This window comes from Pan troglodytes, chromosome 19 (genome assembly GCF_028858775.2).
Source record: "Pan troglodytes isolate AG18354 chromosome 19, NHGRI_mPanTro3-v2.0_pri, whole genome shotgun sequence".
Lineage (NCBI taxonomy): Eukaryota > Metazoa > Chordata > Mammalia > Primates > Hominidae > Pan > Pan troglodytes.
The window spans coordinates 40496760-40512630 of record NC_072417.2 but is presented as its reverse complement, the minus strand read 5'-3'; the positions used below and the strand labels follow the sequence as shown (position 1 = coordinate 40512630).

The following is a 15871-nucleotide window of genomic DNA, read 5'->3' as shown; positions in this document are numbered from 1 at the left end:
ATGCCAGGAATTGCTCTAAGCACTGATACATACATGAGTTAATGTAACACCCGAGGTCACCCATGGGAGGCAGTATAGTGAGGTGGGGAGGAGCTTTGATGCTGGAGTTCAGTGGCTGCACTTGAGTCTGGCCTTTGCACTTTTAGGTCTGTGATTCGGACATGTTATTTCAAGTCTCTCTGTCTCCCTTCCTCTCATTTATAAATTGTGGACAATCACATACATCCCCCATATTTGTGGTAAAGATGAAATGAGCTCTGTATGTGTGAGTTCTGGGAATGCTGTCTGGCACATGGTAAGGTCCTGACTATTATTACTATTTGCCAAACACCAGGACTCTACCTTAAATAAGTTTAGGAGGTTCAAATACATTTTCTGCTACAGCACAAGAATTTCGACCCCAGCCTTCTGGCTGTGGTACATGTGTTATTTCTACTACATCCTGCTTTTACAAAATAAACATCAGCTATGGGACCTGCTGCTCTAGTCTCTGGTCATTGATAGCATTTTCTAATATATTGTAAATGCTAAAGTTGTTGAGAAGTGAGCAAAGGCATAAACTTTTGAGGCACAAATGCAAAATAACATATAGGCAGAAACCAAGCCTGAAATGAAGAGTAAAACCCAAACTGACCATGGTTCAAAATACTAATGATTATAACAATACTCCAGGGTCTTTTAGTACAAGGTTAGGCTAGTAAGCATTTTAGTACTAGTTTGTTAATACAGATTTTGATGCTTTCAGGAACGTATTTCATATAGTTATAAACAATCTATGACATTTTGTTAACCCCTAAGAAGTATGTTTAAAAAAAAAAAGAAGATTTAACCTATGGTTTCTGTCTTACCCCAAAATAGCTTTTAAGGTTTCTGACCAAAGTGAAGTTTGTAACCTGAGGTCCATAGAATTACTATGATTCATGAATAAAATTGGGGGGGTGGGGGTAAGTCCACGAATTACCTTAAATTACATTTTCTTTCTGCGGAAATGATCTCGATATTTCAATGGTTTTGAAAAAAGTTCTGTGTCTTCCAAAGGTGAGGAACATTTGGGCCAGAGTGTACAAGGCTGGGCAGTACTATGGAAAACAGTTAAGGGCACAAGGGTCTCCCTGTTCTCACGTGGGCTGGGGGCTTCTGCTTGGAGATCCTCTCTCTAGTCCTGGACTCCACAAGGGTGTTGAACAGAGCTAACGCTGATGGAGACAAAAACAAACTGTATATGGCAAGATGAAGGCTAAGGTCAGGACCCCAATCAGGTAGCAAACCCCGTCAAATTAGCGCAGTTCACAGTTCAGAAAGAAAGAAATGATGTAGACAGAATCAAGGCACATAAGCTTAAAAGAGTAACGTGTGCATCCCAACAATCTATAGCTCAGGTTACAACATCAAAGATGATGACAATTAACATGTTTTCAGACATGACTGTATCATTGAAAACTTGCTTTTTATTGCTTTGCCATGAGAAGCCTCATAACTAAGAAAGCAGGGGCTGGATCTGGATTAACCATGTGGTTTTGGGGGGTGAGCATGCAGTATACAGGAAACAGTACATCAGGACTGAGCCTCTTTCTTGGGGGACCCCAATGCACAGATCTGGAAAATTCTCACTTAGAAGTGAGGAAGGATGCTCAGTGCTAGGCAAGCCATGTCTAGAACAGACTCGTAGCACTTTCTTCAGTAACAGCCTTGCATGGTCTTTCCCTGAATTATCTGACTCTTGAGGTGTTTTAAAATTAAAACTAAACAGGAGCCCAGTGCAATGGCTCATGCCTGTAATACCACTGCTTTGGGAGGCCAAGGTGGGAGGATCCCATGAGTCCAGGAGTTTGAGACCAGCGTGGGCAACACAGGAAGTTTCCAACTCTACAAAAAACAAAATAAAATATATTAGCCAGGCGTGGTGGTGTGCAACTGTGTTCCTAGCTGCTTTGGAGGCTGAGGTGGGAGAATTACATGAGCCCAGGGGTTCGATGCTTCAGAGAGCTATGATGCCAGTAACTGCACTCCAGTGTGGGTGACAGAGTGAGATCGTGTCTCTAAACAAAACCAAAACCAAATAAAAATCAAAAGAACACTTATCCAGGGCCCCCATGGCTGCCACCATGAGGCCAGCCGGTGTTCTCTCCAGTCAGTAATGTGTGAGTGCCTTCATCCAGCTTGCAGCCTGAGTAGTCTCCAAGGTTGTATTTTGATTGCAAAATATTATCACTTCTGGGGAATCCTACCCACCTGCATGCTCTTCTGTCTTTCACTTTAACCTGCTTTTGAAATCTCCACTCTGCCCTATCTCTAACTACAAACATGCAATAGCAGATACAACTTCCTCTCCTTTGAGCCCCTTGTTTGCTGAATCATAAATCTTGAATGTTACCATTGTACTAATGTCTGGTCGTTCAGACAACATGAAGTTAATATCAGGTCATCATATATTAATGGCCAGACAGAAAACAAACTGAGGAGAGATAGGAAGAACATATTAATACCAAAAAAGGAACAGATCTGGCTTAAATGGGATGCCTTCAATTTGCAGAAACATCACCCATTATTATCAAAGGTCAAAGTCAGTTACTGCTAGAAAAATCAATAAAATTAAGGGTGGATGGGAGGAAGAGACCCAATACGTAAATTTATAGTATGTCCTCTGTATCAAAGGAACTTGGTGAACAACTGTGCGTTACTAACTTTTGGAAATAAAATTAGTTGTCAGCATATTAGACCATTTACATAGTTTCATAGGTTCCTGCTGTGAATATACTTTAAAGAACTGTATTAGTGCAAAACAGAGAAAAAATAGGGCAAGAAGACATTTAAAGATTGCATCTGCCTGTTGGTCTTCATCACCCATTTTCTTGGCCTCTTGAAGGTGTTAATGTTTTTTCTGTTTGTTTTTCAATGAAGGTGATCCTTGAACATATTCTACCTGTCCATCCCACTTAGTGCAGATTATCAGCAATCTTGATTACTGGTGATGAAAGGCTATTAGTCCATTATGCTTGTGGTATATAATAGAAGATTCTAGCTTTCTCACTGGAACATCATGGTCTGAATGTATTATTCTTAATATGGTATGTATAGTCTTGACTGCATGGTAGATGAAAAATATTCATTCATTTTCCCTCCTCTCCCTGCACCACCACCAGCAGTGATGTTAGTCCTACCAGTTTGAGAAGTCCAATCTGCAGCCCATCTTGTACCAGGGAAAGGCTGCCATGACCTGGTAAACAGGGCATTAGCCAGTGCCCTTCTCCATTAAGGGCAGACCGGTTGTCTACTGCAAACTGATAACATTTGCCATTTCTCATCTGCTTACAAATACATTTGCTCATTAACACTAGAATGCTACCTGAGAGGGTTACTGAGCTATTAAGTATCAGTCACACTAATTCTGCAGAAAGTGACTTCTCTAATGGCATTTCTCTTTAAAGAATAATCTCCTGCAGGGGGAGAGGAGCAGAGAGAACAGACAAAGGGAAGGTAGCCTGGTGAGGGGCCATGTCTAGACTTTGGCAATTTCAGTCTCTACTTTAGTGGTCTGTTTAGTCCCGTTAATCTAGAGGTCCTCAATATTGAAAATACAAGTAGGAGCAACTTAATGTTCTTGCTATCTATGAAAATATAGGCTGCTAATCAAGTTATTGGGAAGATAAGCTCGGGAGTATTTTGGGTATTTTACAATCGAATTTTCTCATGCATTTACAAAAACTTAATTTCAAATTATCATAAAAGGTATTAAATCTCATGTTATGACACTTAGTTTAGAACATTTGGAAAGCCATTAGGATGAATTTCAAACCCATAACAACAGGTTCCTCTAAAGATTGATGAATTCCATTTGGTAGCAGCAGGGTTAGGAGGTGTCTAGAACTGGACTCTGACATGTGTCCTTGTTCTGTCCCACGTGTAAGAGCTCAAGCTGAGCCTGGCTTCCTGAAGACCTCAGCAAACCCTATGTAATGGCGCCTGCTTTGTGCCAGGTTCACACTGGAAAGTCTACAGACGACTTTGCATCTGGCTAGCAAAGTGACCTTGGAAGGAGCCATTACCAACTTCATGTCATACACGAGGAAAGACAGTGGGGGCTCCAGCAGGTCATCTAGACCGGAGTGCAGAGTACTCTAGTGGTGATGTGAGACTGCTGACTCTGTGTGATGTCACCCAGGTTCCTGGGGCAGCTGTGGGCATGGGACTGGATCAGCTTCCACAGTGGCTCCATTTCAGCCACAGCTGGAGCTTTTCCACCCCAAAGCTTTGCTGTCCAATGCTACCACAGGGAATAACCAAATATAGCTATTTCTATCAATATTAAAATTCAGTTCCTCACTTGTAATAGCTGTATTTCAAGTATGCAGGAGTCACATGTGACTTGTAGCTACGATATTGCACAGCGCAGAGATTATTCCCACCACTGCAGAAAGTTTCAGTACATGGGCAGATCCAAGTGTTGGAATTCTGCTCTCTGGCTACAAAGGCCTTTTCTCCTAAATTACGACTCATCAGTGGGGCCCAGCCTCACTATGTTAGCTCCTTCCCTCTCCTCATCATCCAGTGGACACCTCTGATTGCCCTTCTTCCAAGCCTGGACTTTCCAACCCCAATTACCTTGGCATCCTTGATTCCCTTGGTCACTGACTTTGTGTACACACCCCTCGCTCCATGCCTAACCTTTGGCAGGTCACATCCTTTTGACTTTCCTGCGACTGTTCCTGGGATGTAGCCTATTGCTGGAAATAATGATAAAATAATAGAATGGGAAGAACGTGTGCTAGTCAGCCTTAACTGGGTGTTATCTGCTTCTTATTCCTTCAGTTCATCCCATATTGACTCACTAACTCATCCCTTTGGATGCCTCATTCTCTAAAACCTCAGCTCCCTCATGACCCCCACCCTCTGCAGATGACCCACTTCATAGGTTGGGAAAATCACCCAAAAACCGTTGCCAGGAGCTTCCTCAACATTTCCTCTGGCTTTCTCCTGTTTCCTTTAGCCAAGGTGACCTGTCAGCTGCTCTCCACCTGGGAGTACTAATTTCCTGCTCCCAGATCTTCGTTCATGATGTTTCTCCATTCGGAAGGCCTCTTTCCAATCTCACCTCTGCCACAAAACTGGTTTTGGGTCATCCCACCTCAAAGCAACCCCTTCCTGCTCCAAATTTCCCTAACATTTTATCTGTATCTGTTCCTCTCACAGATGTCACCGGGCACTGTACCTACTAAAGTACATATAGGTGACTGCACATCTTCCCCACTAAACACAACCACTGCAAGAAGGGGGTGCTTGCCAGATTCAGCCTGGCTCCCCAGCAGCCACCAGCACAGTTCCCTGTGTAGAGAGTAGCTGGTGCATATTGACTGAATGGCTATCTATGTATCTACTTTTGCAAATGTCAGACTTACTTCTAAGGTAGACAGATTGAATTCAATAAAGAATTGATGGGCACATTTCTCCTAATAATCTCAACATGAAGTTCTAACTAAACAATTACATGACCAAAACATCTGATGGGAAGACAGAAGTGTACTTGTTGATGGCTAGAATTGCAATAAATGTGCAGTGTCTTCCTGGGGGAGGGTGAAGTGGGTACAAAATGATAGGAAGTGGGCAAAAGAAACAAAAAAAGACATCAAAGCAGAAATAAACTTACCTTGGGTAGCGATGTAATGATTGGGTCGATAACAAACCTAAAAGTAAATAAAAGAGAATATTTGAAAAACATAAAATCAACAAACAGCAGAAAAGTCACATGCTAACTTTGCCAAAATGAATGTGTACATGAACACCAACAACTGCATCACCTCAAAGTGAAATTGGCAGACCCAGCACCACTGAGTTTCTCTTAATAAGTGAAGGTGCATCAAATACAAGAGTTCTGATGCCCATACCAAAGGTGTGGGTAACTTAATCATAACTGGCTATGAGATGATGGATGAGCAAGAAACACTAACAACATGGATTCTCAGAAATAACATGAGCATTACTCTTATAAAGTGCAAACAGGCGGAGAATTTGCAACAGAATTTCATTTGTGTTTGGAATGTTATTGGCAATGTGCCAATGGTTTAACACATATTCTATTAATATAGACAGTTATGTCAATAGTGATCCTTGAAACCATTCTTAAACACTGCTAATACCATGACATGGTACTGCACAAGGGCCAGGAATTTAAGGAGGCAGAAATTCTGAAAGACCCCCTTCCTTTTATCATGACCCTGTAAGAAATGAGACAGATAAACATTGGAACCAAAGAAAAAAGGGGCCAGGTATGGTGGCTCATGCCTGTAATCCTAGCACACTTTGGGGAGGCTGAGGCTGGCAGATGGCTTGAGCTTAGGAGTTTGAGACCAGCCTGGGCAACATGGTGAAATCCCACTGCTACAAAAAATACAAAAATGAGCCAGGTGTAGTGGCATGCACCTGCAGTCCCACCTACTTGAGGGCCTGAGGCAGGAGACTTGCATGAGCCCTGGGGCTCAAGGCTGCAATAAGCCAAGATTGCACCACTGCACTTCAGCCTGGATGACAAAGTAAATAAAAGAGAATATTTGAAAAAAAAAGAAAAGAAAGAAAAGAAGAGGAGGAAGAAACAAAAAAATGTAGGGTAAGTATCTGGGAAAGATAAAACAAAATCTCAACTCAGAGAAAATTACACCCAATAACATATCACCATGGAGCTTAATACTTTCTATTTCTGCCCCGAGATTACCCAAAATATACTGTGCCCAAAGCTGGCTGGAAAACAGGAAAAAAAAAAACTTGAACAGAAAACTCAGATTTGTCAGATAACTTAAATGCATGTGTTAGATTATTTTGCTCTTAAAAGCAAGTAGAAAACAATGAACAACAAAAGCAAACATTCTTTTATCCAGTTGACTTGCTGTAGGTCTCAAATTATAGAACCATGACCAATATTAAATAGAACTCTTTAAACCATCACTCATTTCTCGTCGGCTGGTAAGTCCCACAAGGAACTTTGACTTATCCACACTATACATCAGAATGCCTAGCAAGGTCCCCAAGTAGATAGGAGGGACTCATCTGATGTTGAAGTGACCCAGAGTCCACAGTGGCCTGTGTTGCTGAACTCAGTCCTCATCTACTTGGCCATTGGCAGCATGAGTAAGATCAATCCCCTTAAAATACTGTCTTCACTGGTTTCAGGATATGACTCTCCTGGTTTTCTTCCTACCTACCTCCCTGGCCACTTGTTCTCAGTTTCACTGGCTGGTTCTTTCTTTTCAACTTGATGTGGAAGGCCTGGTTCTTGGACTTTTCCCCCATCTGTTTTCACTCTCTGGGTGAGCTCCTCCAGTCCCATGGCCTTGAAGCTTGTCTGTACATGATGAATCCTATGTTATTGTTTCTAGGCCAGACCTTTTCCTGGAAATCTTCATGCATACCCACTGCCTGCTCAACACCTCCAGTGGGAAGGCTAATATATATTTAAAGCTTCACACACCTAACAATGAACTCCTCATTTCCTCCCTAGCCCCTACCCCAATTTGCTCCACCTGTCTTCTCCTCAGCATCCCTGACCCCTCCTCTCCCTCCTGCACCCCATAGCCAATCTGCCAGCAAATCCTACTGGCTCTACCTTCAACGTAGCTCAAGGGTCTTGCCATTTCTCACCTCCACTGCCACCTCTCTGATGACTCCCACAGCTACACAGCAGGCTTCTCTGCTTTAAGTGCCATCTGAAGACAGGTGCACAGTGTTCACGGTGCTGCCAACAGGCAGGTGATTAGCTGGCACTGGCACCACCTGGCACACCTGGGCATTAAAAGGGAGGAAATCTCCATTAGAGACACAAATATATAAATTTCATTAATCCTATCAAGCTCTCGTTAATGCTATTATGCCTGACATGAGAATTCACTAGGCTTCCTGATGAAAATAAGACGGATACATATCTCTAAGAATAATGTACACAAATTATATGGCAAAAATATAAAAGTTCATACAATGGGCAATAGAATAAATATGAATGGCCATCCAACAGATGAAAAGTTTCTTGTTAATTCAAATTACTTTTTAATAGGAAAAAGTATTTGCTAAACACTTTGAATCATTATGTATATGTGTTGTATCTAACACTTATTAAAGCAAAGTTTTACAGAAACAGCACTTCCTGAAATTTCTTTAGTAAATGAATTTAAGATCATTAATTTTGTTTAAAGGACAAAAATTGTCTTATTCATCTTTATATATCCTTTGCATTATATCCAATGCAAAGGCTAACTCAAAGTTATTTAATGAATATGGAAAGGAAAAAAGACAGCCAAAGAAAGTCAAGAGGGAAAGCTGAGAAGAGGGAGAGGGAAAAACAAGTAAAAAATATGAAGGTCCATGACAGATCCTAACTTAGCACATGAGGGGTTATTGAAATTCACCAACAAAATGTTGGGGGAAAAGACCTAAATTTAGACAAGGCTGTCAAACTGTAGTTTCTTTTGTCAGCAATTTATAGATCTTATATCCCAGCTGAAAATCACTTGCTAATCTAATGTCAAATCCAAGTTCAAAGAGACTTATGTAGACTTATCAACAGGGAGAAATCACTGATAGTTATAAAGATCCTGATCACAGAGGACTTTCTGGCTGGAAACAATGATCTTAGGGCTACCAAAGTCTTCAGAGCCAAAATAAAGCTAGAATGCATTAACAAAACAAGATGGGAGAGGTGGCAGTAAGAGAAGACTGGAATTATTTGAGTTAGTTCAGACTTGTTATTTAGTTACTTGTCTATGGGGAGTTGGAATGTACCCCCCAGTCTCTTCTTCACAGAGATTTATGTAAGGAGGAAAATGTTCCATCTAAATCATTTAGGAAGTTCCAGGCAACTGACCTGAGAGTATCACATAATCCAGACCCCAATTTGCTTACTCCTCTTCCAACTGAGTTAGTAGTATACAGGTAACGACTATCTGCCGTGAGACAGCATCCCAAATCAGCATCTCAAAGCATTTTTTCACAGGTAAATTATATACATGCTTTTTCCATTGAAATTATAAACATGCTTTTTGTAACGTAAAAGCCATTAAGGAGGCTGAGTGAATGATAACCTCCCACTTCTAAAATAAGAGCTTCAGTGTGACTTTCAGGGAAGGTGGCTTGAACCCCCAAATCAAACATTCAAAATGCATGTGGACCAGGGTCCAAGAGAAGGTCAAATAGTTATCAGCAGGAAAATGTGGTTTAGCCTGCCAAGTGTTTTTCTTTTTTTTTGAAAAGCTTGTATTGAGTCAAGTTTAAACATTCCTAATTACAATTTGAAATGACTAATTCTAATTTTAATTTGAAGTAACTGAGTACAGTACAACAGTTTAATAATTGCGTAGTAAGACGCAGGAGCTCTTATCAGCTCAGTAAGTGACCTTGAAACTCTTTGAACGTCAGTTTCTTCATCTGTAAGATGAGAATAATAATACGTACCTGAAGGTTTACAGCGATGGCCAGATGAAATAATAGAGTTAAATACATGTATGTTGTTCTCTGGTTTAAAGCCACAACTCCAAAAATGGCAAATGAAATTATGTTAATATACTAATGATACACATTGAACTAAAATCTGTTTCTGTGGATTTTCCATTCAAAGATCTTAATCAGTCTCTGGAGGAATAAAGCACAGAAGTTAAATATCTTTTCTATTTTAGGCCAGGTGCAGTGGCTCATGCCTGTAATCCTAGCACTTTGGGAGACGAAGGTGGGCAGATCACAAGGTCAGGAGATCAAGACCATCCTGGCTAACATGGTGAAACCCTGTATCTACTAAAAATACAAAAAATTAGCTGGGCATGATGGCACACACCTGTAGTCCCAGCTACTCGGGAGGCCAAGGCAGGAGAATCACTTGAACCTGGGAGGCAGAGGTTGCAATGAACTGAGATCATATCACTGCAATCCAGCCTGGGCGACAAAGCGAGATTCCATTTCATATATATATATGTGTGTATATATATATATATATGTGTATATATATATATGTGTGTATATATATATGTGTGTATATATATATGTGTATATATATATAATTTGTTTTAAAATAGCAATAATAGTAATTGGTTTACTAACTTATATTGCAAAGAATATGCCTTAAATTGAAGCTTATGGATAAAACTTTTCAGTGTTTATTTTCATAATCATGCTGCTCACTATGTTTAAGAGGAGTCTTTCCACCTGAATCATGGCTTACTAGCTGGACGAAATGCAATGTCACACCATCAAATTAGTACTGAAAATGCTGTCAGCTTTAAAATTCAATCTACTAGTCTGAGACAACTGGGACCTGTATCTATTGGTTCCTCAAATGAAACCTCGTTAAAGTGGGTAACCATTTTTAAAACAATAATTTCACATCTTCAACATTTTTAACTTAAAACTTGTAAATGACCTTTACTCACCGATCTTTAAGGCCCAAGGCCTTTTGCTTATGGCTCTGTGGAGGGGCAGAAGTGAAAAGGACAAACAGAAGATTGGCCAGGAGTGGACACTGGTTGAAGCTGAGTGATGAGGACACAGGGCTTATTATAGTGTACACTCAACTTCAGTCAAATATGGCACATTTCAATATTAAAAGTTAAATACATTAGTCTAAATACTATTTATAAGAAAAACAGGCCAGGCACAGTGGCTCACACCTGAATCTCTGTAATACTGGGTAAGCAGAGGAGGGAGGATAGCTTGAGCCTAGGAGTTAAAGACCAGCCTGGGCAACATAGCCAGACCTGCTTCTACAAATAAATAAAATAATTATCCAGGTGTGGTGGTGTGTACCTGTGGTCCCAGCTACTGGAGGCTGAGATGGAAGCATCGCTTGAGCCTGGGAGGTCCAGGCTGCAGTGAGCTGTGATTGCACCACTGCACTCCAGCTTCGGCAATGGAGCAAGACCATGTCTCAAAGAAAAAAATAAGAAAGAAAATGAAAAAAGAGAAAAACAGGAAAAACATCCTCTCCCTAGATGACAAACCAAAGGTTCAAGAGAATGAAAGCAAACAGACCAGCTTAATACCATCCTCTTCAGTGAGAAACTACCCCAAGGGAGATACCAAATGGAATAAAGGGAGAGAATCAAAGAAACAGTTTTAGCTCTGGGTTAAGATGTAAGTTGGAGCCTATAGTGTCTGAGAACTTCTTGTATACTGCAGGCATTCTACCTCTCCTGTTGACTCTCGTTGAGTCAGTGAAGGAAATAAATCCTATCTAAAAAGGCTTGCCTCTGCCTCTCCACTCACTCGCATGCCTGTTTAGAAGAAATGGTAGAACATGGGAAGGCACAGACCGTAGGTGAGAGGTGCCAGGGAGCCTGCTGCTTAGATTCTGCTCCTGCCCTTGGGGTTGCCCAGTAAGGCTCTCCCATGGAGGGTGGGAAAGGAAGGGGTGAATGGAACAGACTCTCAATCCCACACCTGATGAAAACCAGTTTCTTACAGACTCACTTCATTGAGTCTTTCTAAAACATTCAACTTCTTTTCTTGTTTTTTGTTTGTTTGTTTTTTCACTATTCACAGAAGTTTACTGACCTCCCCGGCACCTCCCCAGCCAGGCAGGCCAACCTTTCCGACCAGGGGAAATGTCCTTCTACCTGCCCTCTGCTGGGTTGCAGCCTGTTCCATGAGGGGGCACTGGAAGCAGGAGGGAGTTCTGGCTAGGGCAGACCTTAAACGCAAGGGAAGCTGAGCAGAGGTTTGCACACTCAACCCCACTTGATGTTCTTCTCCTCCTCAGTCATGGCCAGTGTGTTGGTGACTAGACCGGTGCCAATAATCCAGTTGCCATCTCTCAGGGTGAAACACTGGCCTTTCTCTAAGATCACTGGCTGCCGCAAGATTAGGTTGAACTTCAGGTTCTCCCCGGGCATGGCAAGCTACTTCTCTGGGGGCAGGATAATCCAACAGGCCATGTCCCAAGTCAGGGAGAACATGACTGGCATGAAGTAGGACACAAAGGGCTTGTGGTGGCCACCTTCCTCCTTGCTGAGGATGTAAACCTGGGCCTCCACCTTCTGGTGGGGCTTGATGGAACCCGGCTTGACCATGACCAGACCCCGCCACAAGTCCTCCCTCAGACCAGGGCCCTGAGGTTATCTCCAGCCTTGGCCCTCTCCAGGCTCTTGTGGAACATCTCAATGCCTGTCAGCACAGTGCAGATGTTCTTATTATGTCCTAGGAGCTCACACTCGTCTCCCTTCTTTAAAATGTCATGCTCTAGCGTACCTGTCACCATGGTGCCACGGCCAGACACGGAGTACACTGCCTCTACAGTCAGCAGGAAAGGCTTCTCCAGGTCGCGGGCGGGCACTGGGATGTAAGTGTCCACAGCATCCAGTAGCTTCTGCACAGACTTCAGACCTAACTCAGGGTCCCGACCCTCAAGGGCAGACAGCAGAGCCTACAATGACTGGGGTCTCCTCCCCTTTATAGCCAAACTCAGTGAACAGCTCCTGAATCTCCAGTTCCACCAGCTCCACCATCTCAGAGTCCTGGACAGCATCAGCCTTGTTCACATACACCACCACATGCTCCACCCCAATCTATTTGGCCAGTAATAAGTGCTCTCGGGTCTAGGGCATGGGGCTGTCATTGGCTGCTACCACCAGGAGGCAGCCGTCGAGGGGTGCGGTGCCCGTGATCATATACTTAACATAATCTGCATGACCCGGGCTGTCTGTGTGGGCATAGTGGTGGGCGACAGTGCTATACTCCACATGAGCCGCATTGATGGTGATACCTGGAGCTTGCTCTTCTGGGGGCATTGTCAATCTCCTTGTACTTCTTGAACTTAGCCCCACCTCCCTCAGCTAGAATCTTTGTGATAGCTGCAATCAGCGTGGTCTTGCCGTGGTCCACATGGCTGATGGTACCCACATTCACATGTGGCTTCTCACACACGTTAAGTCTTCTTGGCCCCCACAGCCAGGCCACGGCACAAGAGAGGCAATGCCAGGGCTTTCAGCAGCGGCAACAGACCCTGCAGCAGGAAGGTCCGGCCGGCAGCGAGACCGCTGAAGTGAGGCGTCGCGCGCAGCAAGGTGGCAGCCGCCATTGTGGTCATACTCTTGCCCCCGGAACCAAGAAACGGGGACCAGGAGCCCGAGCGTGCAGCAGAGGAAGGGCGCTTGCAGGTGGAAACAACATTCAACTTCTTAATGACAACTATTTCCTGTTTTTTTTTATTCCTGTTTCATCAATTATGGATGATGTAATATTATCACAATAGTAAGTACCAGTTACAATTAACAAGCCGGTTTGGGAGCAAGGCTGACTCTTGGTGAGCCAGCAACTTCTCTGGTTGGAGCAGCAGTGCACGGATGTGTCAAGTAGTTTCTTGCCTACAAGAAACTCAGTTCATCTATGAAGACATACATAGACTGAAAGTGAAGGGATGATAAAAGATATCCCATGCAAATGGAAACAAAAAAGCAGGAGTAGCTATAATACTTAGATAAAATAGACTTTAAGATTAAAAAAAGATAATTGTATAATGAGAAAGAAGTAAACAGCAGCCTAACAACTATAAATGAATATGCAACCAACACTGAAGCATCTAAATACAGAAGCAAATATTCACAGGCCTTAAAGGATAGATGGAATGCAATACAATAGAATACCTCAACACTCCACTATAATCAACACCCCACTATTGTCAATGGACAGATCATCCAGACAGACATCATTAGTTCAGTAGCACATGAATTATTCTCCAACACAGACTATGTGTTAGGCCAAAAAACAAGTCTCAGCACAATTTCAAAAACTGAATTCATATCAAGTATCTTTTCTAACCACAGTAGAATAGTGTTAGAAATCAGTAACAGGAGAAACTTTAAAACCTGTACAAATATATGGAAATTAAAATACAGGGTCATGAACAACCAATGAAAAAAAAGGAAATTAAATGTTTATTGAAACAAGAATAGAAACACAACATAACAAATCCTGTGGGATGCAGCAAAGGCAGTTCTAAGAGGAAAAGGGCATAGCTATAAATGCCTTCATCAGAAAAGTAGAAACATCTCAAATAGCCAACCTGACAGTACACCTCCAGTAATGAGAAAAACAAAAAAAATTCAAATGTTAGAATCAGTAGAAAAAATATCATAAAGATTAGGGAGGAAATTTTAAAAACAGAAACAAAACATACAAAAAGTCAATGGAACAAAGAGCTGGGGTGATTTAGAAAAAAAAATCAAAATTGACAAGCTTTAGCTAGACTAAGGATAAGAAGAAGAAACAAAACCATAGATGAAAAAGCAAACATTACAATTAAACACAAAAATACAAAGGATTGTAAATGATTACTAAAGACGTTTATATACAAACTGAAAAATCTAGAAGTGCTTCAATTTCTAGACACATAATGAATTCCCAAGATAGAATGATAAACAAAAAACCTGAACAGACCAATAATGAGTAATGCAATTAAAGCAGTAATAAAAAGTCTCCCGGCAAAGAAAAACACAAGAATCACGGTTTTACTGCTGAGTTACCAAGCATTTTTTAAAGAGCTAATACCAATTCTACTCAAAATGTTCCCCATAAAATGAACAGGAGAGAAGGCTTCGAAACTCGTTCTATGAGGACAGCATGACCCTAGTACAAAAACCGGAGCAGGACACAACACACAAAGACAACCACAGACATTTTAAATAACCCTGATGAACACAGATGCAAAAAGTCCTCAACAAAATACTTGAAAATTGCATTTGACAACACAATAAAATGATCATGTGCCATGATCAAGTGAGATTCATCCCGGCAATATGAGGATGATTCAATAAACACAAATAAATGTGTAACATCACATTCAGTGAATCAAGAAAACCATATAAATCATTTAAGTAGATGCTGAAAAAAAATCATTTCTTCATAGAAACTCAACATGAGTACAGAAGGAACATGTCTCAGTGCAATAAAGGCCATATATGACAAACCCACAGCTAACATCATAATCAATGGAGAAAAGTTAAAAGCTCTTCCTCCAAGATCTGGAACAAGTATGGCTACTTTTACACCACTTTCATTCATCATAGTACTGGAAGTCCTAGCTACAGCAATTAGACAAGAGAGTGCAATAAAAGGCATCCAAATTGGAAAAAAAGGAAGTCAAATTTCGTGTTTGCAGGTGACATAAACTTACACATATCTAGAGAGAGAGAGAACCCTAAAAATTCCACAAAAATCCTTCTAGAAATAATAAATTTAGTCAAGTTGCAAGATACAGTATCAATATATAAAAATGAGTAGCATGCCCATGCACCAATAGCGAAATACCTAAGAAAGAAATCAAGAAAGCTATTTCATTTCAAAAAAATATTTATCTAGGGATAAACTTAACCAAAAAGGCAAAAGATACCACAATGAAAACTATAAAACATAGATGAAAGATATTAAAGCAGACGTAAGTAAATGGAAAGATATCCCATGTCCATGCACTAGAAGAATATTGTTAAAATATCTATATCAACCAATGGGACCTACAGAATCAATGCAATCCATCTCAAATTACAAAAGACATTCTTAATAGAAATAGAAAAAACCATCCTAAAATTCATACGGAAATGCAAAATAACTCAGACAGACAAAAGAATCTGGAATAAAATGAAAAGCTGGAAGCATCACACTACCTGATTTCAAAATATGCTACAAATCTACAACGCATGGTACTATCAAAACAGCATGGTACTATCAATAAAAGGGGCGGGGGAGAGACAGAGATGAACAAATGACAGACGAGTGAAGCACAACACACAAATCAGGAATAAATTCATGCATTTATTGTCAACCTATTTTTAACAAAGGCACCAAGAACACACATTTGGGAAGGACAATCTCTTCAATAAACTGTGCTAGGAAAACCCAACACCCACATGTA

At 41.3% G+C, this 15871-nt stretch overlaps 1 long non-coding RNA gene and 1 pseudogene across 1 annotated transcript; both read right to left on the bottom strand.

The window, feature by feature from the left end:
- Positions 1-1428: 1428 nt before the first annotated feature.
- LOC129137675 (uncharacterized) lies at positions 1429-7770 on the bottom strand. The gene is made up of 3 exons (XR_008540413.1): positions 7630-7770; positions 5645-5681; positions 1429-1866 (listed from the first exon to the last, which is right to left on the bottom strand). It is a non-coding gene; the product is annotated as an uncharacterized LOC129137675 (long non-coding RNA).
- Positions 7771-11345: 3575 nt separating this feature from the next.
- LOC468193 (elongation factor Tu, mitochondrial-like) lies at positions 11346-13067 on the bottom strand (annotated as a pseudogene).
- Between the last annotated feature and the right edge of the window lie 2804 nt (positions 13068-15871).